The sequence below is a fragment of the Heterocephalus glaber genome, unplaced genomic scaffold (assembly GCF_053883595.1).
Source record: "Heterocephalus glaber isolate CG9 unplaced genomic scaffold, H.glaber_assembly_v1.0 deba00001504, whole genome shotgun sequence".
In the NCBI taxonomy this organism is placed as follows: Eukaryota; Metazoa; Chordata; class Mammalia; order Rodentia; family Bathyergidae; genus Heterocephalus; species Heterocephalus glaber.
The window spans coordinates 63,416,284-63,441,173 of NW_028258324.1; the positions used below are offsets into that span (position 1 = coordinate 63,416,284).

The following is a 24,890-nucleotide window of genomic DNA, read 5'->3' on the forward strand; positions in this document are numbered from 1 at the left end:
ATGCTGGAACCAGCAGATGCCGGAACCACTGAGCTAAATCCCCAGCCCCCCTAATTCATTTTTAAATTCTATTTTTTTTGAAGATATACTAAAAATAACTCAAAATACATCCTAGAGTTAAATATAGGTACTAAAACTATAAAAGTGAAGAAAACCTATATGTAGATTAGGCAATTGTTTCCGTAGATATGACACCAAAAGCACAAACAATAAAGGAAAAATATATATGTTGGGTTTTATCATAATTAAAATCTTTTGTGCTTCAAAGGACACCATAGATACAATGGAAAACTGAAAAATCAATTCACAGACTGGGAAAAATCTGACAATCATCTATTGATAATGAACTTTTGTCTAGACTATATAAAGAATAGTTGCAACTCAATAATAAAAAGACAGATAACCCCATTAAAAAAGTATACAAGGATCTAAATTGATAGACTTGCAAATATCCATATATATGTGTAAATAGTTAATAGCTACATGAAAAGATCCTCAATGTTAGACAAAGGGGCATGCAAATAAACATCACAGGAGCTAACACATCACACACACTGTGATGACTATATTTAAAACTATAGATAGTAACACATGAAAGTGAGAAAGTACAGCATTCATACACTCTTGGTGGAGATGAAAAATAGTGTGGACATTCTGGAAAACAGTCTGGCAGCTTCTCGGGGAATTAAAAACAGAGTTGTTCTATAACCCAGTAATTACACTATTAATATATGCTGAAGAGCAATAAAAGCATTTGTCCACACAAAGCTCTTGGACATGAACCTTCATAGTAGCATAATTTTGTAAGAGGCCCAGAGTAAAAGAAAGTTGATCATCCGTCAACTGAGAAATGGGTAAAGTTTTGGTGTATTTATACAATAAGATATTATATGATACATGAATTATACCTTAATAATCTGTTATTTTAAAAGCTAATTTTTTTAAAATTCCAAATTAAACATGATTTAGTAGAGATTAAAAAGTAAGTAAAATAATTTTTCTTCCTGTATTCAATCTATATTAGTTGAATTACATATTTTGTTTGTTTAAAGTAATGCAAATGTATGAATTTCCTCACAATTGGAGAAGTGAGACAAAATTTTAACACTGTGGTGTGGGAACAAAGAGTGGGGAAAGGAATAGAAACAGTAGAATCCATGTTGTCATGGTGAATCTGTGTATTACTACCATAAATACTGACAACGTTGACTACAAAATACTAGTTAGAAGGACAGTATTGAAAGAATGGTTTTTGTAATTATTAATAATCCCTAAGACTGATTTAAACTTTAGTTACTGAGCTTGGGATTATTAATTATTATTGTCAAGATTTTAAAGATGCATATGCATCTGTTGTGGAGATGGCACATTTGATTTGAATATGTTTAAATCACAAAATATATTTTTCTTTCCCTCTTTTGCACAATTCAAAAATATATTTTTAGGTATCATATTATTTTGTGCCTTAAATTGCACCTTGGAGGCTATTTAATGCAAAACATGCACAGAATATATGTATTTATTTAGCAATGCTCATTTTAATGCTTGCAGTAGAGTATATTGCTTCTGAATACACATTTAAAATTTTCAAATTATGTTGTTGTTTTAAATATAAATATTTTAATCAAGCTTTCACTGAAGTTTGAAGCCCATTGGGATATTTAAAGAAAGATACACGAAGGAACATTTTCTGTATTTAAGTTTTTATTTTCAATGTATGCTTATTTTGGTAAAATCCCTTAAGTTTATCTCTAAGAAACCAAAGTAGTGTGCAGTTCCATGGTAACAGGTGTCTTCAGTGGCTCTCAGTTTGGTTTGGTTTGTCTTACTCGGTAGACATAATAAGTACATTTAAAGTCCTGATTGGAAGACTATTTCAGAAAGTTTGGCTATTAATCCAGCTTTCATCTCATAGCATTGTGACAATTACTTTACTTTTGTCTCTTTTTGTTCATCACAGACTTCATTCTTTCTGTTACTCAAGGTGAGTGACAGGGTCAATCAATATTACTTTCACTAGGAAATTCACTGGCAAAAAAAATTTACCCTTTTAAATACTCTATATCTAGTAAACCAGGGTAGCTTATTTCATATCATCTAAAAAACAGAATCAAAGAAATACCCTAAAACAAATACTTTAAAGAAGCTTTAAAGAAGTTAAGGCTTTCAGTATAATTTATCCTAAAGTAACACTTGGTGGTTGGTTTTCCCTGCAGCCACTCAGTCTGCTTGAACACCGGAAGTCAGTAGGATTGCCAGCCCTAAGGTTTAGCTTGCTATGTACAATCCAGCACTCGAGTGTGGGATAAGGAACAGTGTTGGAAGTGATCATGCTTCGGTTTTTATTTCATTTCTGCTGCTGGTTTAGTTTGATGTCTCTGAGTTTCTACCTTTTGAAAATAAGATATATTATACTGATTTTATCAGTTTGTTAAAAGGATTTAGAAAAATAAAAATAGTAGGTAATATACTCAGATTAATAGTGAACATGGAATAAATATAAACCTTTCTCGCTGCCTCCTATCAATATCAAATCAATTGACAAGATACACAATATCTGAGTGTAGTATGCTTATTTTACATTGAAGATTTTATTCTCTAGTTTGGTTAAGGGTAAATATAATAATGTTTTGTTTTGGGTTTTTTTGCTATGGGCAATCCAAGTTTTAATGGCAGCCTTTCTTCCCTTTAGCTCCCATATTTGCTCTTCATTTTTCTCCTCCTTTGCTCTCTTTATACTGTTTGTACTAATATTTTCATACATTTACAGTTTTACCTTTGCATTAAAATAACAATAGAAACAGAGTTTTCTGTTTGGAGAGTGATTCTTTAACTTACAAAAAATCAGTGATTCTTCTGTAAATGAATTGTAGTATCTACCTTGTAGTTTTTGATTTAAAAAGCATGTTTGTAGCCACTATTCCACTTGATTCCTATCCCTGTAAAATAAACAAATTGGCAATGGATTTTGAAGAAATTTTCCAATGTCCATTTTAAGACAATCTCTGTTGTATAATGCTAGAAAATTTGAAATTCACATAATTTGATGTATTGAATGATTTATTTGCTGTTATCCTTCTGGCGCTCCTTTATGTAAAATGAATTGCTGTGGGTTTAGTAATTTAAAGGCCCTTGTTTGAACTTCTGTTTGATTTTTAAATTGTTTTGTCAATTGATCTGCCAATATCACTTAACTGCCAAGTCATAGTTTTCATTGCTCTAGTAATAACTCAGGTAAAATGTGATTGGGACAGCTGCAAATTGCTTTGTACATTTTATATCAGAGTTTCTTGTATTTTTTTAATTCCTTAATTTGATGTCAAAAGGGTCTTATCAATGCATGATTTTTATTCTTAAAATTTTTAATACATTTGTTTATTCATAATCTCAAGAGTAATTTAGCAAATAATTGTAATCTAAAATACAAGGGTGGAGTATAGAGCAGTAGATTATTGGCCCCATTTCTTAAAACTCCTTATGTGTGTTGCTTGGACCTTATTGTCAAGTCTATATTTATATAAATGGATCACATTTTTGTGTCTATTCTTTACAAAATGAAGAGACACAGGCAAAGGCACCAGATGCTTCATGTGAAAATTTCAAATGGAGTTGTATAGCCAAAGTCTCAGATGAAAAATGCAGAGGGAAGTAATTGGCCACGTTTCAAACTCTTTTGAGAGACTGATCCAGTAGTTCAAAATGGAAAATGAAGTTTCAGAAAAAAACACTCCCCAAAGAAGCATGATTCATCTTGTGTGGCAGTAAATATAACTCTTAGAGCTGTGGTATGTATTTGACCACTTTTCTGGAGTCCTAGTGTATCTCTGCAATTCAGCTTCTCAGCAACTCTGAGAGTCCAGCTCCAAGGCTTCCCCTGACAGCCCAATGTTTGTCTTAATTCTGCTTGTCATATTGAGAGATCACCCAGATCTCCCATGCCTAGCTCTGCTACTTAGCACTGTCCTCACATTGGCTTCACTTGTATAGATTATTAGTTAATAAAAGTGATTGAGGAGGTCCACTAGATTGAATCGGTGGCTTTTTTTCAAATACGTATTGAGCATGCCTAATCCAAAATGCTTCAAAATCTGAATGCTTTTAGGTGCTGACAAGATGCCACAAGTGGAAAATTTCACATCCGAGCTCATGTGATTGGTTGCAGTAAAAATGCAAGTGCACTGAAAGTAGCACAAACTATGACTTTTTGGCTTTGCATATAAGGTACAGATGAACCATAAATGAATTTGGGCTTTTTTTTCATAAATGAATTTTGTATTTAGACTTGGAGATTTGGGTCTCATTCCCAAGATACCTCATTATGTATATGCAAATGCCGCCCCCTCCCCCCAAAAAAAGGAAAGCAAAAGAAATCCAAAAACATTTCTGGTCCCATTCGTTTTGAATAAGGGATACTCAACCTGTATTTACCCAAGTTAGAATCCAGCCATTATTGGACATCTCTAATTTTGAAGGTTTTTAGTTTTATTTTATTTTTATTTAATGTGCATGCTAGAGATAATTGTTAAGATAGTCATATCTTTAGCGCTTTTTAAAAATTCTAGTTCTATAATCTGAAGTCATAGAAAGTATATGTTAATTACTTAGCATGTGCTTGGCGCATGGCTAGTGCTGTAAAGCTTTTGGCTGTTGTGAAGAATAAATGAGATTTTCTATCTTTATCTCCATTCTATTTCTATCTCAGTCATAGATATAACCATATCTATCTCTGTGTATTTATTTTCTACCCCAATAAATGATGCCCAACACATTTCAAATATTCAAAAATATTTGAAAAAATATTGTTTTTCACACTTCCACACACATTTTCCACTATTTTGAAAAAATATTTAAATACCATACAGTGTGATCATGAATTTCATATGAATAACAGATTCAATTCTTTCACAAGTACTTTTCTCATTTTAAGTAAGTAAATAGTTTTAATAAAGAAGCGAAAAAGTAAATAATAGAATCATTAAATTTTGGAAATGGAAGGAAACAATTTCATTCAATTCTTACTGTTTTCAGATGAGAAAATTGGAATCATTTAATCCATTCATCATCTAGAGCATACTGTTTGGTTTATACATACTTCCTCTGAAATGTACTACTATGTAATCTGTGGTCATAAAGTTTTATTACTTTCTGCCCGGAGTTAGCCCTTTCTGATTATATTTTGTTGATTACACGGGGCCACCAGAAACTCATTCCTAGCCAACAATGCAGAACTGGGGAAATTAGAATTCATCTATTTACCTTTATAATATTTTACAGCTAAAGATTAAGAGCTGATATACAAGAGTAGCAACAGGAGACCATATTCTACTCTGTCTAAAATACAATCCAATCATTTTATTTAAAATAGTTCACATCCTTGAGATCTCTATTATTTAAATATTATTTCCTTTCCTTTCCCCCTCTCTCTTTTTCTCATTCTTTCTCTCTCATTTTTCTTTTTGCCCTCCTGCCATTCCTCCCTCCTTTCCTTTTTTTGTTTTTACTACTAATTCTTTAATAGACATTCTATTTGCATGTACTATGAACAAAGTGAGATAGATGCTTTGGATGTGTGTAATGCAAATATCTACTCTTACTGGAGCTTATAGTTCAGCAGGTAGGCAGTCTGTACAAAAATAAAGACATTCAGACTGGGATCTGTCTATGTTCTGTGGGTGAGATAAGTATTGTGGAGCAGAGATGATGTTTTAAAACTTCATCCTGGATGTATTACTTCATGCCAGTAAGTCCTATTGTTTTGGGTCCAGGAAAAATATGGGCCATTGTGACCTGTATGACAAACTCTATGACCATACAACATTAAAGTATGGATTATATGATAACATATGTAATAACTTTTTAATATTAAAAATCACCACAAACAAATGCAGTTATATGACAAATGAGAAGATGCCTACTCTGGGTGCCTGAAATAGAAATCTGTTCCTTTTCTCCTGTGCAAGAGAACAAATAGTAAGATAAAAAGCAATTACTGTGCTCATAAAGACTTTTGAGAAAGTATGGGGTTGACAGGGCTGCTTAATTAAACCTACAAAGAACAATCCCAAACTTACCTTTTTGTATGGAGCAGGAGGCTGGTAATTTCAGGGAATGATGGAGAGGTCATGTGGAAGGGGACAAGTGAAAGCAAAATTACTCCTTATTGCCCAACAGGGAAAGGGAGAAACAGTGGATAAACCATCAGCATTATGCATGTGTCAGAAAGAAAGCTGTAGAGGGCTAAGAGTGGATGGCGGAGGATCCCAATGTCATGTCTGGTTTGAGTTCCATGGCTCATGGCTCTAACTGGGGCCAGTTAGTAGGAAAAATAGCTCTGTCCAACCTGACACCTCAAGTTCTCAAGGCATTCAGTGATAATAATTACGTTAGTTAACATTTTGACTGCTTACTACATATTTGGACTTGATAAATGTATTCATTTTAATCTTCTCAGCAACTCCCTAGAGTGTATCCTAATATTATCTTCCTCAGACAGGTAAGGAAATGATGAGGAAATACCTTAGCCCTGATTACCCAGATGCAAGCTGAAGCCATTAACTATATTAAATACCGCTCCTATAATAAGAAAATGTCATTAAATATTTATTTATATAGTGCTTAGCAGTTTCAGAGGCTTCCTATATCCCTTACTTTTAGTGATTATCACAACACTCCTGTGAGATATGTTGTGTCAGGTACATATATTGATCTCTTTAAGGATGACAAAATTGAAGCTCAGAGACCACTGTGCCTAAGAACACATAGGCAATAAGTGGTAAACCTAGCGGTCAACTTTTGGTCTGTTTTCCCAAATATAGCCCACTACATTCAAATGTCTGTTCATAATTTAAACATATAGACTGCCAACTAGTTTTTTGGCACACATCCAATCAAATTGGCTAGCACCTAGTAGCTTCTGAGGCTCAGAAATATAAATTTCAGCTCCTTAGTAATTATCTTTTGCATTCTATAGTTTTCACTGGAGTTACCAGATAAATGAGATGTCACTGCCCTCAAGAGCAGGGATCAGTGGAGCTGGCTTTTGATTGGCTCCATCTGTTGCTAGGAGGAGTCCTGGTCGCCCAGCAGCTGCCAGCCAAGCAGGCACTTCTGAGGTTGATAGTAGCTAGGGAAGAGATGTGTCCTAACCTGTCAAGGACATCCTTCAAGTTGATGTTTTTTTCAGCTAGGCTGACAGAATTCCTGATTTTGATGCATGTTATTGCTTTTTCTGTGAAGCTCATGTTTGTCTTTTTTTTTTTCTTCCCTTTCCTTTCTTAATTTGATTTAATTGCTGACGGGCCATATTCATGCACCTAACAAAAGAATAAGAAAATTCCAATTAACATCTGAAATACAGAATGCTGTTCCAGTTCTAGTGGGAAAGTTACAAATTGTTTGATTGAAAGAAATAAGGCTATTTCTTTCAAATAAAAACACTGGACGCACATCATTTTCCTGGCAATGACAAAAGAGATTTTAAAAGGTTCCCTTTAGGATTTTGATGAAAGAATGAGAATAGTTTGATTTGGATGGTTTCTCATGTTTTAAAATCCTGTTTATCTGCAATGTGACTGAAATAGAATCTGGGGAAGGAAAAGCATTATGTTCATTCCTTCCTTTCTTGCCTTTATATATTATGAGCTGTCTGCCTGGAATGTTTTTCACCCTATTTGGCTAACTGCTCTTCGCTCTTTAATATACAGCTCACATGCAGGACTTGTGACAAAATTTTCCACATACACGTCTACCACCAGTGGTTATTTACTTCCTTTGTAGTGTCCTCAAAATACTTCATTTATATTCTTATTTTGGGACTTATGATAGTAAACTGTCTTTATATTCATCACTTTCTTTGTGGTTGTTTCCATAACTACGCAGTTGAATGTCTAATGTTCAAGGATTATATTTTACATAGTTTCAAATTTGTGCCACCTAGTAACATGCCTGGCCCTAAGGGACATTGCTTCTTAAACCCCAAACATCTGCACCAGGTCATTTAATGAATTAGCAAGTGCATAGTGTTGTATATATCTCTTCTTCATCTGTAAGCAGCTCAGTTCAGGTTCTCATGTCTCAAGCATCAGGCTCAAAAGGAAAAATAAGTAAACCAACAGCAAGAAATTCATGATTATATCTCTGGCCCCCAAACCTGAAGTGTGATGGAAAACTATGGTGAATGTTTAAGTTAAAACATTTTATTACACTAAAAGGCACGCTGCCATTAATTCCCATTCTCTCCTCCCTTTGAACACACTTATCCCATCATTTTTGCTAATTTCTGAAGCAGTTCTGGAAATCCTCTTTACTTTTACTTCTGTTGTGGCTATGTCAGTGTTCTTAGTCGATTTCAGGATGATTTTGACTTTGGGGAAGAGCAAGAAGTCACACAGTACCAGATCCAGTGAATAAGGTGGATGAGGACAACTTAATGTTCTCAGGCGCCCGCCTTCATGGATGCCTCTGGGTAGCTGCATTCACTTTGTATTTTATCATAGCTCCTAGAGACACCCAGGAAGGATAGCTCCAAGAACTGCTTCAGAAAATGGCAACAATGATGGGAAAATAGGCTAGAACTGAAGAGAAGAATTTTGAGAATTAACAGCAATGTGTCTTTTACTGTTGTTTGAAAACAATTAATCGTTCCCTCTAGTTTTCTGTCATGTCCTGTATATTAACTGCCTCCAACTGTATGCACACTTGAAAGTATTTGAGCATTTTCTAATTCTGCAGTGTGGAAAGTGGAGTGCAGTCTGTTTAACCTGGAAGGAACTTCAGAAAGTTGGATGGCCCACAGTCTCTTCAACTTCAGTCACCAGCGGGTATTTCTCACTTGATGGTTCTGCAGAGCAAGCTTGTGCTTCCTTTCGTATTCTCCATAACACAATAATAGTTGTATATTTTGAATTCACAATAAAGACTAAGATCGGACTTCACTTATTTTCTTCATCACATTCTCAGATTCTCTACATTGCAAAGTATATTAAAGAACAAAGACAGCTCAAGTTTGGAGAATCCATTAAAGAAGAGGTTGCTCAACTTCCAGTCAAAGGATTAGAAAGGAAAACTTGCTTCATCATCCATTTCCTTTCTCTGACCTGGCTCTTGACTGTCTTCACCTTCCTTACTCACCTTATCCCTTTTCAAGATGAAGAATGTACTCGGTGTTGAAAAGTATAATTCAAACTATTAAGCAGTGCCAGCATATTTTGGAGACTTCTGAACCTGAACTGAGCTGTTGGTAGATTGAGACCAGTATTACATCATAGTATGCCCTTGCTAATTTTCTTTCTCTTGTCTGAAGCACTTCTTTCTTCACTGCCTGGCTGATTTTTGATCGGCTTATTGTTCAAAGCTATTTCCCTGCTGCAGGGCTATCTATGCTTTCCTTACTACATTACTCTTTTTCTCCATAGTGCTTATCATAATTTGCAACGTTTATTTTTTTTGTGTTCTTAGTAACTTAACTTCTGTCTCTCTAAGTAAATTGTAAGTTCCACAAGTTCAGAGAAAAACTATGGGTAGAGATTTACACCTTGCATGTGATACCTGATGTATAATATATGCTCAACAAATTTTCATTTAATAGATGAATTGACTAGTTAATTAATCAATGAATTAGTAGATTTTGTCTATTTTTCCAGTTGAGTATTTAGTGGGGCTCTGTTTCTTCAAGACCCTAGCAAGATAAAGAGACTCAGGTCTATGAAACTAATCCTGAAATGATTTTTGCTCCGCGCCAAGTGATTATCTTCATCTTTGACTCATTCTAATAAACCCTTTTCCTGATATCACAGACTGCTTACTAGTTTCACTTTTTCACAGCAAAACTTTAGGTCTGCATTTCTTGAGACTTTCACTATCTCACCTTATTTTCTTCATGGGTAGTGACTTCTCTCTTTAGACCAGTTTATTTGGCATGCTCTTACACTGTCTGATTTCTGGACAGTCTTTAGGTTTTCTTTTCTTTCTATGCCATGATCACCTTGGCAATCTTATGAAGTCTATAAACTTCCATTTCAAAATAATAATTTCCAGTGCATAAAATAAAAAAAATACAAGATTATAAATATTAATTATTTTGAAATTTATACTGAGATAGAGTAGCTATGACTCTCAATTCTTATGACTGCCTTTAGGAAAGACCTAGTCTGATCAAAATTGGCTCCTTCCACCCCTCTGCTTGCTCTGGTTCCAAGCAATTGAGAGATAGTAGATTGGCTGTCCAGGACTGCGATTTGGGCCAATGGTCATCTGTGTGTAAGCTAAAAACCAAGGTAAACTGTGAAGTCTCTTCCAAACAAGTCCATCATTAAACTTTAGCTAACCTTTAATAATCAACCTCAATGAGAAATGTGTTCCCGCAAATATCCAATAAGTTTCAAAGTCAGTTACACCTATATTTATTAACATTCAAGTGGACCGTTGTAATTTAATAAGCACTGCTGGTAGCCAGAACTGGGAAGGGGACTGCCATGTGACAGAGTAGGTAAGATTTTCCAACCAGGGCTCCAATGTACGAGTGCTGCTAGGTGTCAGTGTCTCAGAGACCAAGCCGCAAGGTGGTGGAGGAGGTTGCCTGTGCTCCCCTAGGCTTTGCTGGGGTTTCTGTTGGGGTTTGCTGGACCTGAACACAAACAATAGAGAAAAATGGGTCTCAGTGGGAGGAGTGGAGCAATGAGCACATGGAAGAAAAATAAAGACAACAAATACCTGAGACAGCTTTGTAATTCCGACACAGAAATAAAGCCCTTTGAATGAAGAAATACAGAATAGAATCAGTACATTGTGGAAAGAATCTTGGTCTTGGAGCTGGAAAGCTTGAGTCCACATACTGACTGGCTCAGTGCTCTGTCGGTTGCACATTGCTCTGAGGGTTCTTTCTAAAACTGCATGGCATCCCAGTAATATTCCTCTAAGTTTGAAGTTGCCCCTACTTTCCCAAATTGTGAACTTGACAGGCAATGTTTAATTTAGCAAGAATTTACTGAGCATTTCTAGTATGTTAGCACTGTTAAGACATCCTTTTAAGAACTACACCATATCTCACAGTGCCAAGAATTAAATAAGAATAAATGTGTATTTGAGGAGTTCCTAGACTTGCATGTTTTCATATTAGTAATCATGCATGCTATATTGTCTAGTTTTTCACCTCATATTCTAAAGACTTAAATTCTCTCATTTTTAAAACAATGTACATTAGGAGGGGAAACAATTTTAGGAATATTTAAAATATATGAAAGAATAAGCTATAACCTCAAGCACTGCAGAAATACGCATTTACATACAACCAGTTTGTATGGTAATCACCAGCCATTCGCACCCAGAATTTCTCAGCAGTGGAATGGAGTTGAATTAGCAGGATGTAGTCAAAAGTGATCTAATTTCAGCTACAAATTTTCCCAAATTGATGGGAACAGAGAAGCCGTTTTTACATCTTGGCTTTCCTTCAATCTGCAACAAACCCAATTTTTCCTGCCTATCAAAATCATGCTCATCCCCTACCCCCCACAAAAAACCTACACCTTTTGTTAAGCAGTTTTTGGAATCCTTACCAAATGGAAATATTTGTTCTTTTCTTTTGTGCTCCTGCTCTACTCTGTTGGTGGATTTAATCATTTTTTAAAAATTTTTTCTGTCATAGCTCATTATAAGTTCTATGAGATCAAGGTATAGATATTTTTCTTTTCTTCCTTCTAAATCATCTGGTAGTATCACAAATAGCAGAGGACAACAATAATGGTTAAGTGAACGAATGGATGAATGACTGAAACTAACAGAACCTTAATTCTTCATTCAGTAAAGATCTTGGGAATGGTTCCTGCCTACTGTGTACCTCCTACTATGTTTAGTCTTGGGATTGCAGGTGTCAGCTAATGCCTGTCGCCAAAGGATTAATATTTAGTGACAGGTACAGGTTTCCCCCAAATGTTAAAATAGTACACCCCCCCGAAGATGGAGTTCCTACCATTTTTGAGAATCTATGGAAAAATCAATAGCTCTTAAAAATCTAACACTCATTGAAGGATAGAAGGGAACTTTTGAGAAATATAGCAAGCATGAAGGAAACAGTGTGATTCTGCTGTTAGTGCCCAAAAGATATTAGATATGTGAGTGATAGCCAAGCAGCTCTGTGGATTTGGGGGATACAAAAGACTCTATTTCAGTGTCAAAGCAATGCTTCCCTTCAGGCCTCACCCAAACCATTGCTGCAATCCTGCTTTACAACCTATTACCCACCCACCCCCAATAGGTACATACACATATACATCTCGAATGAGTATTCTGAGGATTAATGAATGTATAGCACTTTGCAGATACAAATGCTGTATAAATTCTAAGTGATGTTGTTATGTTGGGGGCGATATGTCAATGAAATATTCACCAAAGCTCCCATTTGCTAAAGCCTGGACTAATGTATTAAACTCCTGCTGCAGAAGCATACTTCTGCAGAGCCTTATGTATTCTTTTCTTTCGACATGTGAGTCAGCAATTAGAAATAATTATATTTCAGTATTCCTTGTGTTGCCAATCAAGAAATCTGCATTGAACAACATGGCATGTGGTCTTTGAGTTCTAATTACAAAGTTACATTTTTCTCTTCCTTCTTCAGAGTATTGTATGTAAACCAGTGTAATAATCCAAAAGATGGCTTTTTTTCCCATTTTAAAAATTTTTGCTTGTATCATTTACAGAGAAGTGAATGGATCAGTTTGTTGGCTGAGACTCTGATTGGAGGAGAAAACATAACTATACATATCATATAGTACTTTAATTGTTCTTGATAACATGTGTGGCTAAAAAGGTAATAAAGAGTTAGCAATTACCTTTGCTATGCCAAAATGAAATCCAGATAATTAAACTTGCATAGAACCATTGGAAGAAGGTTAGGCTATCTCACTGTGAGGAATTCTGCTAGCTACCTAGATTTTCTTTTACTTGTAAACCTGTATTTGAGCCTGAGTTTGCAGAGTTTAGGCTAAAACATGTTCAGCGATAATGATATCTGTGCTAACGAGATAAGAAGATTGGACTATGAAACATTAGTACTCTGTCTTATGTTCTTCAGAAATGTAAAATTTGGACTTTAGAGATTTGTTTTCAATTTGACAGTTTTGACTTTACACATTTCTTAAGGGATTATAAAAGTTTGATGCAAAATTATAGATTACTTTTGTGTACTACATTTATAAAGAAAGCAGTCATTTCATTTTTTATGAAAGCTTAATAATGTTCTTTACACAACTAAAGAACTTACTAAACTTTAATTAGAAGATAAATACTGATGTCATGTTTTGAGACTTCCTGTTTCTTATTAAATCACGACAATTTTTAAAGACTTGTTTTAAAAGTAAAATGAAATATCTCTATTGGAGTGCTTTGAAATGAGAATTATGTTAAAGTAGCTGTCAAATATGGAAATGTTTGTGATAAAAATATTCTCTACACAAACTTGATTTTGACAAATATTTCAAAGAAGGAATTATTTGATTTTATATGACAGGATTTCTTAAAGAGAACGATCCCCGGTACCAAAAAAAAAAAAAAAGAAAGAAAAAAGGAAAGAGAAAATCTATATTTACTTTTAAAAATATTACATCAAAATAACCATTCTAGCTTAGTGTACTTTGTTATATTTTCCTGAAACACTTCATTAGCGTTTAATCAATAGCATCCCTTCTGTGATTATATTCAGCTCATCCCACCTGGACAGAAAGTTAGGAGAGAAATGTAGACATTAATATGATATCTCAACACTTAGACATTCTCTCTTTGAATTCTTAATTTTAATATAGTTTTTTTTTTTTTGTACTGGGGATCGAACTCGGATCCTTGCGCTTGCACAGCAGGTGGCGAAACCACTGAGCTAAATCCCCGGCCCTTAATATAGTTTCTTGTTTTTAAGACTCAATCTGTTGCCCAGTTTCCCAGGAGAGATGGCATCTAATGCCTGCACGGCCCTAGAGCAGTCAGATAGTTGTCTGAGGTCTGAGGAGATGTCAGGGCTATGACTGGTGGCAGTAGTTATTCAGAGGTGATGATGACCTACTAGTGTAAATGCTGACAAAACTATGATATAGTATTGTGATGGAGAGGTAAATGAACTAGAGAGTGGAATAATTCAACTTCCAGTTCCAAGCCTGCTATGGATCTAGGCCTAAGTGTGTAGTGCCTTGTCAGAGGGCCCCAGACATGTTCTCTTGGACAGGCGGGTCTTTATAAACTGTAAAGTGTGGGACCTGTGAGAGCTAGCAAGAGAGCAAGGGAGCAGAATAGTTTATGTCAACTTTCTTCTGGATCACTGAGAATTAAAGAGATATGCATTCAAACAAGTTAAACAAGGACATTTATTAGATATGCTTCTAGAATCAGAGTGGGATGGTCCACAATGGCTATCTGCGTGCTAGATAGAGGAGCCAAAGGTTCCATTTACTGCTCAGCTGAGTGGAAGCCAAGGGACAAGAAATTGAGACTGAGGTCTGGAGAGTTGCTCGTGAGTTTATTGAAAGGCTGGAGAACCTGGAGTCTGGTGTCTTTAAGGAACAGCAGTAGCAAAAGATCCACACTCTCAGGCAGAATGGAGCTTTCAAATGCAGGCTGACTTTTTCCTTTTTTTTCTTCCACCTGGAATTTAAGTGTATTGGATGGTGGTATCAGGTCAGGTTGGTTCTTCCCCTTCAGTTTGCTGCCTCATAGGGTACACTGTGAGGTTTGTTTTTCTCATCTGCTGGTATTTCTCAGTCCAATCAAGTTGAGAATCACCGTTCACTGTCATTCTCCCCCTCTTAGCATTTTTTGTAGGACATTTAACCTGCTATAGTCCCCTGGTATTATTTGAAGATATGGTCCTACAACTGTTATTTCGAGGGTCTGGGTCGTAAGACATCACACCTCCTGATGACTTCCTCATTCTGTGTGTCCAAGAGAACCCTTTTAATGGTAAATAGTATGTCTTTAAAAAGAGATAGTGTATTTTATTGAGCAATAGTTATCCAATCTGAGTAAAGTTTCTTTGCTCTTAACCACTTCAAAGATTACTGTACCTTATATTTCTCTCAGTATAGTAGTTGTAAAAACTTTTCTCTATCCAGCAATTGTTCTTTCCAATCTAAATTGTTGAGAGACCAGGAAGAAAATGAAAAAAAAAATTCTAAACATTCAAAAGAAGAATTGCAGTGTCTTTGCTCTTGGACTTTAATTGTAACTGAATAAATTATTCTATTTTCATGTGAGCTGATATCTGCGATCTGATATCATTTCATTTTCTTGCCTGAGGAAACAGAAAGCTACCTATAAAAAGGAGTGACACAGGAACAACAGTTACAGGAAGTAGTGTTAAGGTTGGAATGTTTGTGTCCCTCCAAATTCCTGTGTTGACATTTTAATCTCCAAAATGATGGTGTTAGAAAAGTGAGGTCACAGGGAGGCTGTTATGGTTGGGGGTCTAGATGTCCCCCCAAAGCCTCATGTGGTCATAGGTGCCTTTTTCAGAGGTGGCTGGGTCTAGAGTGTGTGATGCTGGGATTAAGGATGTCTGATTACTCAATCTGTACATTGATTGGTTTGGCACTGCCCTAATCCTGGTAGTCTGGAGAAGATAAAAGGGACAGAAAGATGCTGTTAAATTTCCCTTGTTGCTTTTGCTACTGTGTGGGTTCCGTGAACTGTTTCTCTTCTGTGATGCCCCTCTGCCATATGCCATCCTGCCTTGGAGCCAGCAGATTATGGACTGAAATGTCTATACATTGTGAGCTAAATAAACCCTTTTCCCTTTAACTTAGATGTTGGGTATTTTGTTTCAGCAATGAGAGATAAGTAACTAAGACACAGGTGATTAGATCCTGAAAGAGCTCATGAACCCTATCAGTGCCCTTATTAGAGGAACCTTGGAGAGCTAGCCAGTCCCTTTCATCAGATGAGGACTTGGTGAGAAGGTGCTTTTTATGAATCAAGAGTGATATGTCATCAGATGACAGATCACCTCTCATCTTGATCTTGGACTTCCCAGCCTCCAGAACAAGTAAATTTCTATGGTTTAAAACCTACCCATTATAGTGTGCTTTGTTACAGAATTCCTAAAAAATGAAAAAGAGAGAGAAAGGGGAGAAAAAAAGTGACCCTGAATTAAAAGAAAGGGCAGGGAGATGTAAAAGTTATGTTAGAAAAAGTTCCATGTAAAACAAAGGAATGTTTGAAATTTGCAGTCTTCAAAGTCTTTAATAATTAAAGACAATATAGTATATTTCCAAGGAGTATAGTTTACTGAAGTTTTATTCACTTAAATTGTTTTATCAAAATTTTCATAAAATTTGGTACTTTTTTGATAAGGGACATCTTGAATTCACAGCAAATTAACACACAAAGTGAGTAATCCCTAAATCAAATTGGCCTGAGGAGGTTGAAAATGTGGTGTTGGAAAGATATGTTGTTTTATTTTAGAAATCTTTTAAAATTAGGTTTGAATTTATCAGTGGCAAGAGGACCAGAAATCCCTTGACACTTAACACTTCATTTCTATTCTGTACAAAAATTATAATATGCAATTTTAATATAACTTTCTTTTATTTCCCAAGAGAAAGTGTTTCCTGTCTTCCACACCTCACTTTCTTTTTTTTCCTTCAGAAAACATCACGAGGACATAGATTTAAACTAGGTGGAGAAAACTTTGAATCACTTAAAGGAAATTTCTCTCCCCTACTTTTATCTCTTCTCAACTCTCTGGCAAAGAAATTTAAATGAAATTCTGAGAGAACATTTGATCAAAATCATCTCTCAAGAAGTCATTTGAGAAGACTTCCAAGATTCCCAACACACACACACACACACACACACAAAATGATGAATGTCTGAGACAAAAATGCCAATCACCTTGATTCAATCATGATACATCTTACACAGATATCAAAGTATCACACTGTACCCCCATAACTGTGTACAACTAGTGTATGTCGATTAAAATAAGCAATAAGGAACCAGCTGTTCTACTGATACGTAGGCATGTCTGTGTTTATGCACACATATACACACATATACATGTACAAATATATAAATGTTTTCATTAGTAAGCTAATCACAGAGAGAAAAAAACTGAACAAATCAGAAAATTATATAGACCTTTAAGATATTTTCTCAAATATCCCTCTCAGTATGTTAAGCATTAAAGCAGCTGTATACACAGTTGAATAAATTAGTTTTTCTTTAATGTTCTCTTTTACTTTGGTTTGTAAGTGAAAATAATGTAGAAAGAGGAAAATAACAAATGTTTCTAGTTTCATTTATTAAAGCAAGATGTTAGCACTGATTAAAGAAATTTGAACATCAAACACAGTCATTTGCATAGAGTCTTACTGATCTGAAGCAAATTATCACTAATCCCCTCTACAAAAATTGAAAAAGAATGGTGCTGACTTGATGGGACATACTGTTTTCTGTTGTCATTCTGTGATACCAGATGGCTCTGAGAACACCAACAAAATTGATCAGTATCCTTGATATTATGCCTAACATAGGTTATACATGTGCAACTGCACATCTGAAAATAAGCCACATGATTTGGAAATAGCTAATTGGGTCATACGTGAATAAAGCAAGCCTTCAATCCTCCCTGTCATCCTGAACATGCATCTGATTCTGAGCAGTGTTGATGAGTGGACTTAAAATTAGTGTAGGTATAATTAACATTTTGTGTGAATTTTAGCTATTTTTATAATTTTGTTGCACATTAATGCACATATTTTGAAGTTGAATAGTGAAATCATTTTCTATTGCCTTTCTATTTCTATTTAAATGACATTTTGAGTTTGGCTAGACACATGATTCCAATGGTAATTTGGTACAAATATTGCCAACTATAACATACTTTGCTTTTATGAGGACTTTGGGAAAATGCTTTCTTTTTTCTTTTAATCAAGATTTGACAATCTGTTATTGTCAAAGGTTACATAATTTTAGTAGTTTGTTGTAAAACGTGGAAAATGTATTTCTATGGCTAATTTACTTTGATGTATTTATTTTCCTTTGTCTGTAGGTTTCCTATATTTATACTTATTAATATGTACCTTGTGATCATATTAGTAAGCCAGTACTTCCAAGAGTAATTATTTAAGGAAAAATATTTGTGAGGAAATATTCTGAGCATTCTTCTGGTTTTTATGCTATTTAGAAAACAATAGTAACACAATAGTCTAAAACTCTTATGTCCATAAATAATTAGTGCATTAAAAATGCTTCATAAAATATATATATGTTAGATATTTTTATCAAACAGGAAGCCCTCTTAGTCAATGATATCAAATTATCAGATCACTGTGAAAAACATGTATTCATGTACAAATAATGTGCAGATCATAAAACAGGAACATGGTTATTTAATATCTCACGAATAAGGGCTCATGACAGTGTATATGGCATAAATGCACACATATATAGTATACATATATATGTGTACACATATGCGTAGATATGGATGTATATATGTACTTGTATGTCACATAAGGTGTGATCCAAAAATATGGTAAATATTTAAATTTTAAAATGTATTATGGTAGAAGATGCATTGCCATTAAACCTCTTCAAAACACTAACATTTGCTTCAAACACACTTATCCCCCTTATTATCCTGAATTGAGTTAGTATGTTTATGTTTCATGGTCATTTTGACTTTGAGGAAAAGCCAGAAATTACATGGTGTCAAATGTGTAGAATAAGATGGATGGGAACACACTAGAATGTTTTTATTTGACAGAATTTTTCATAAGCATTTCGAATCAGTGTATTTTTGGATACATGTACTATCTAAAAAAGCAAACCACTTCATATCTTACCAGATTAGAACTTGTTCTAAGACTCCACAATTATTAAGAAACAACTGTATTTAACTAAGTGAGGTATATTTCTATTTTTAACATATAGTCACCTTATTAAAATATAGTGTAAGAAACCTGTCTATTCTGAGTAGCTGGTGGAATCCCCAGCTGTTACATGAAGAAATGAGTGTCATGATGTGGTTGGGAGACCTGGCAGGACAAGTCTTGGTCCTACCCTTATTACCAATAAAATTCTAGCAAGTCAGTTTTCCAAGAGTCTCAGCTTCTGCCTCTATAGGGTAAAAATTCTCATCCTTGTGCCAACTCACTGGGTTGGTGTGAAGAGCAAATATGGCAAAATGCTACCTGAAGGTAATTAATGATATTGTTATTGACAGGTCACATTCTCAGTAGGTTATACAATATTTTTAAAAATAAAAGATCCTTATTATTTTTACAGGCTACTCAAAGCTGATGCCAGAAGCCACAAAATGGCCACTTGGCCAAAACTTCTGGCATATTATTAATAAATACCTTATTTCAAGAACATTTGTAACTATTCTGAAGGATCCCATGATTAAGATAGTGTCAGCCACACTCTGACACATTAACCATGTGATACTGACTCTTGAGTGTCATCTAGCAGATTCAGTGCTATATTTTACATGTCAGTCATCTACATAACAAGTTGGGCTTCTCTGGTTTGTAGTCCTGTGGACTACTATATCTTAAAGGAACCAGGACACATTGTTTATCTTGGCTATGGATACCTTCATGAAGATAGCATTCTTACTGCAGTTTTGGGACAAGAGTGCCAGCTCCAGGGATCCTAAGAGACTAGGCTTAGCCACTGCCCTATAGGAGCAATAGTAAAGGGCAAGAAAGGAGCTGGAGTCAGAATGGCCATGCTGGAAAGGACAGGTGAAAAGGGTCAAAACCTGTCTTTGAGAAGCTGAGAGTTTTGGGGTTTCATAGAAATGAAGAGCAAAGGCAAAGCTTGAGAGTTTGTATAGCTAGGAGTGGGGGTGACTTAGCTGCCTTGGTCATAGCTTCTCTTGGTCAAGCCACGGTCTGGCATATCCAGTTCTGTGAAATTCTGGGAGATCCATCATCTCCTGAGAGGCAGTGAAGTTCCCACCATGAAGTGAGAGCTCTTGCTTTGAGGGAACAGCCTGAGTTCTCTTCATGGAGTAATTCCCCTCCCACTTATGGGGTGATTTCATCATGGGGTGGTCTGTGAGACTCTGACTTTTCTGCAACTTTGGTTGATTACAGGTTTAGGACAATGTCTGGATACTAGGCATTGCTCCAAGGTATCTGGAACGGAGCATTCTAGACGTTGGCATTTAGATGTCTCTACAAGTACTGAAAATTACTTTACTCACATTTATCTTGAAGTCCTCAATCTGGAAGGGGAGTGAGATAGCATAGGTAAGTTTAGGCTGTTAAACCTGTTTTACGGACACTCCCTGAGCGATTAGCATGCCTACATGCAGAGCTGAACAGAAATCTGTTTGAAAGTTTTAAAGTAAAAAAGGAGACAGATATAAAATGATGACAGAGGTGCCAGGCTTTGTGCTACTTTTAGTTACCCATAATCTGCAGGTTCAGCTTCTAAGTTCTGTTATAATATTACTTAAAAAATGATAAATCATGATTTGTTGTATTTTGAAAAGACATTCTTCTTTTAAGTTGACGTTTATAAATTGATGTAATTTTTTAGCATTCAGAAACAGCATTCTAATAATTATAGCTACCAATTATTTAGCACTTAATATATGTCAGGTACTGTGGTAGATATTTTATATACTTTATTTAATCATTAACATATTTTAGTGTTGTAAATAGTATTATTAATCTCATGTGAGTACTAATGTGTGGGAGGCTGAATTGTTAATTAGAAATAAACCTAGTGTTGCAGCCCAATAAATGTTATGCCCAGGCAGGGATAATCTGGCTTCTGAAAGGATTGTGGAAAACATTGCACTCTGTACACACTTGTAATTACTACAACCTCTTTTTTTGCTCACTTTTTATGTGAAATTATGACTTTTATCTAAAGCCACTATTGGTGTGTTAGTCTAACCCAGAGATGTGATTGGTAGGCAGTTTAGTACAGCCAAATGTCTTATGGTGAGATATTGTAAGATCCAAGTCCAACTCCAAGCTTCCATACAAGGAAGAAACAGTTCCCAAATGTCACTTGATCCTAGTTTTCTTTTCCTTTTTTTTTTTTTTTTGCACTTTATTAAATTCTTTTATTGGTACATTGTAGGTATACAACACAATTACATTTCTCATTGGGAAATGTACCTTTACATAATGCATCTTGGTTCTTATTGTTTCCCCATTCCTAGCCCTCCCTTCACCCCCTTCACCCTTCCCTATTTACAAAGACTTTATTTCCATTTTTTCCATTTCTCATCATTTTTCCTTTCCTTTCTTTCCTTTTTCCTGCCCCTCCCACTACTCCTACCCCCTTTGGACCTTTTCTTCCTATTTTACATTATTGATTATTCATTCTAATCATTGATACATTTTAGGTATACAATATAATGACATTCATCATTGGAAATTTGCACCTTTACATAGTCTCTCTTGGTTCTTATTTTTCGCCCTTGCCCAGCCCCCTCCCTTCAACCTCTCCATTCCTCCCTATTTAAAAGATTTTGTTCCTATTTTTCTCTTTTCTCATATTAATCCCATTCCCTTCTATCCTTTCCCCTAGCCCTCCCACTTCCTTCCCCTTTGCCCCTTTTCTTCCTATTTCATATTACCTATTATACATTTTAGTCCTTATTTACACTTTCAGTTTCTCACACTAGAGAAACTATTCGGTATTTATACATGTATGTCCTATTTATTTCACTTAAGAGTGACACCTCAATGTGCATCCACTTAGCTATAAATGTCTCTAATTTCTCAATTTTATGGTTGAGTAGTACTCCATTTTATAAATAAACTACATTTTCTTTATCCAATCTCCAGTTGATGGGGATTTGGGCTGTTTCCAAGTTTTAGCTATTACAAACTGTGCTGCTATGAACATGGGTGCACATGTATCACTGTGGTATGATTCTTTTAATTCTTTGGGGAAGATACCCAGCAGTGGAATAGCGGGGTCAAATGAGACTTCCAGTCCTAGTTCTTTGAGGTATCTCCATACTGATTTCCACAGTGCTTGCACCAGTCTACACTCCCACCAGCAGTGGAGCAAGGTTCCTCTTTCCCCACAGCCCCGCCAGCATTTGTTATTGGTTGATTTCATTATAGAGGCCATTCTTTCTGGAGTGAGGTGGAATCTCAGCCTTGTTTTCATTTGCATCTCTCGAATGACCAGTGATGTTGAACATTCTTTCATGTATTTATTTGCTTTTTCTACTTCTTTGTCTGAGAAATGTCTGTTCATTTCAGATGCCCATTTTCAGATTGGGTCTTTAAATTTGGGAGGTCTGATCTTTTTAAGTTCTTTATAGATTCGAGATAGTAGACTTTTGCCTGAGGAAGAGCAGGTGAAGACTATTTCCCACATTGTGTGTTGTCTTTGATCAAGGCTATTTGGATTCCTATATGCCTCACTTATCTGTATGTCAAGCTCTTTTCCCCTGCTTGGGAAGTTTTCTGCCATTATTTCTGTGAAGAGATTTTTTATGTCATCTGCACTGTCTCCTGTTTCTTCATTGACTCCAATCAGTTTTATGTTATTCTTCTTTGCATCATCTAGTAGCTGCTGGATTGATTTCTCATGTTCCCTTATAATTTTGAAGCAATTTTTCTTTTCCTGGTCACTAATTGCAATCTTATCTTCTATATCTGAAATTCTGTCCTCACATTGGCTCATTCTGCTGTGTAGACTTTCAATGAAGTTTTTCATGTCCTGGAAATCTATTTGCATCTGTTTTATGGATTCCATTTGTTTTCTGTGTTGGGATTCCATCATGTTCTTGAACTCCTCTCTAGATTTATTAATCATATCTTGCACTAGGAGCACAATTTCTCCTGTTATCTGAGAAATTATTTCTGATTTCATTTTTTCCAGATCCCCTTTTGTTGCCAGTTCAGTGGGTCTAGGTTGTTGAGTATCAGAGTGTTCCATCTCATTTCCCTTTGGGGTTGCTGTAGGTGATCTGGAAGTCTGGTTTTGAGACTTATTTACGTGTTTTCTCATTTTGACTTGGGGGGCAGCTGTTGGCACCTGCATGGATTACCTCCTTTGAGCTGGGAGAGCTGGGACAGGGACCAGGAGCAGCAGTAGGGATGGTGGCCCAAAAGCCCTTTCCTGTGGGCTGGGAGCAGTGGGAGTGATGGTGGCCAAGAAGCCCCTTCCTCTGGACCAGGTGCAGTCGGATGGTGGCTCTGAAGCCCCTACCTCTGGGCCGGGAATGGTGGGTGGGATGGTGGTCCGGAAGCCCCTTCCTCTGGGCCAGGAGCAGCGGGACAGAAGGTGGCCCAAAAGCCCTTTCCTCTGGCCTGGAAGCATCGGGAGTGGTGGTGCCCAGGTAGCCCCTTCCTCGGGACCAGGAGCAATGAGATGGAGGCTCAGAAGCTCCTATCTCTGGGCTAGGAGCAGCGGAACTCCATACTGTGGTCTGGTGGTCTGGTGTCCTCTGAATCTTTGTAGTGTGGAACCAGGTGGCTGTAGAGAGGAATTCGTGTGGGCGGTGTCCAGTGTATTGTTGCTGGGGCGTGGGCTAATTCAGTGTGTTCTGCATGACTTGTGACCTCAATAGGGTGGGCACAGACCTGCCTGTCTGCAGCCGGTTGATTTGGGCAATTCCAGTTTTCTTATCCGTCAAAGGAAACTTCTTTTGAGGGGTAATTGGAAGATTGAATAAGCCACTGTCAGTTATATTACAAGTTAAATTGTTATGATTGTACCTTGTATCAGTTTTTAATCCCTATAACATAAATTCCAGTTGTTCCTTTAGCGATAAGAGACCTGGTGCTTATTGGATATTTAATATGTACCAAGAGCTTTATTTACATTGAGTACTATTAGCTAAAAAATTAGAAGTTCGATATTATTATTCTACTTTTGTAATGAGCAAATGAGTATTTTCTCACATAATGGAGAAAGTAAGAAGTGAAGCCAAGAATCCTATTCTAGACCTTGCTCTTTTCTTTTGCAAACTGGAAGCAGGTCTCTGCAGCACTCAAAAAAGATTATACACTTGATCTTAGCCAAAAGGCCATCAAAGAATATTCTATTCTGTGCCTTATCACAAGGCACATGCCAGCATGGAATGGTCTTGTTACTTGTCTGTTTGAATTCTCTTTTGGGCTGCTTCTTCCTGGAAATTCTTACCTTCCTTTGCCACAAAATCTCTCAGATCACCTCCTCTAATTACTGGTTATATTACCTATTTCCTTTCCTTCGTACCTGTTATCCTTACCTAATTGGCAGTGGGTCCTCCTTTGGAATGTAATGGACCTGAGATCAGGGTCCTTACCCTTCTCCATTGTTCCTCCATCCTGGCATATAGAGTGGGGGCTCGTGCAGCAGGTGCACAATCAAGAATCACTGAAGGAATGAGTGAATGATTTTCAGTTGCCTTTCCACAGCTATTTGCTAAGTAGGATGAGGCTGATCAAATCTTTTCAAATGTAACCTTCAGTTTCCTGAATGATCATCAGTGCTTTCCCTGAATGTCACTTAATTTTCTGCCAAGATTTCTTGGTGCTGTTAGGCTTGGTCATTGGTGGGTTATTTGCTTATGTGTGGGACACTGCCACAGATTCTCTTTTGGCCTCATGAGTGGTAGTCCTTATCTATGATATAAAGTTAAGCACACCAGACGTGGGATGCATGAAAATTTAGGGCATTTGTAGAAGATTAAAATGCGAAGCTAGTACTTATATCTTAAGTGCACAATTTGCAGCTGATTTTTAAAGTGGGATTTCAAAGAGAAAAGTCAACTCATAAAAATGATCCATGTGCTGTGAGAGCCAACACAAGTTAGATTTGAGATAGACTGACTAGAATTTTTCTACTTTGTTATTGAGAACTCATTAAGAAAAGTTGGTTTGAGCTCTGCTTTCTTGAGTGCATACATCATAGCCAGAATCCTAATTATGAACACTTTATAG

General features: G+C 36.1%; 1 protein-coding gene across 3 annotated transcripts in view; it reads left to right on the forward strand.

Annotated features, from left to right (window-relative positions):
* The window catches only part of Fgf12 (fibroblast growth factor 12), a 533,909-nt gene that overhangs the window by 380,297 nt on the left and 128,722 nt on the right, over positions 1-24,890 (forward strand). The window lies entirely within an intron of this gene.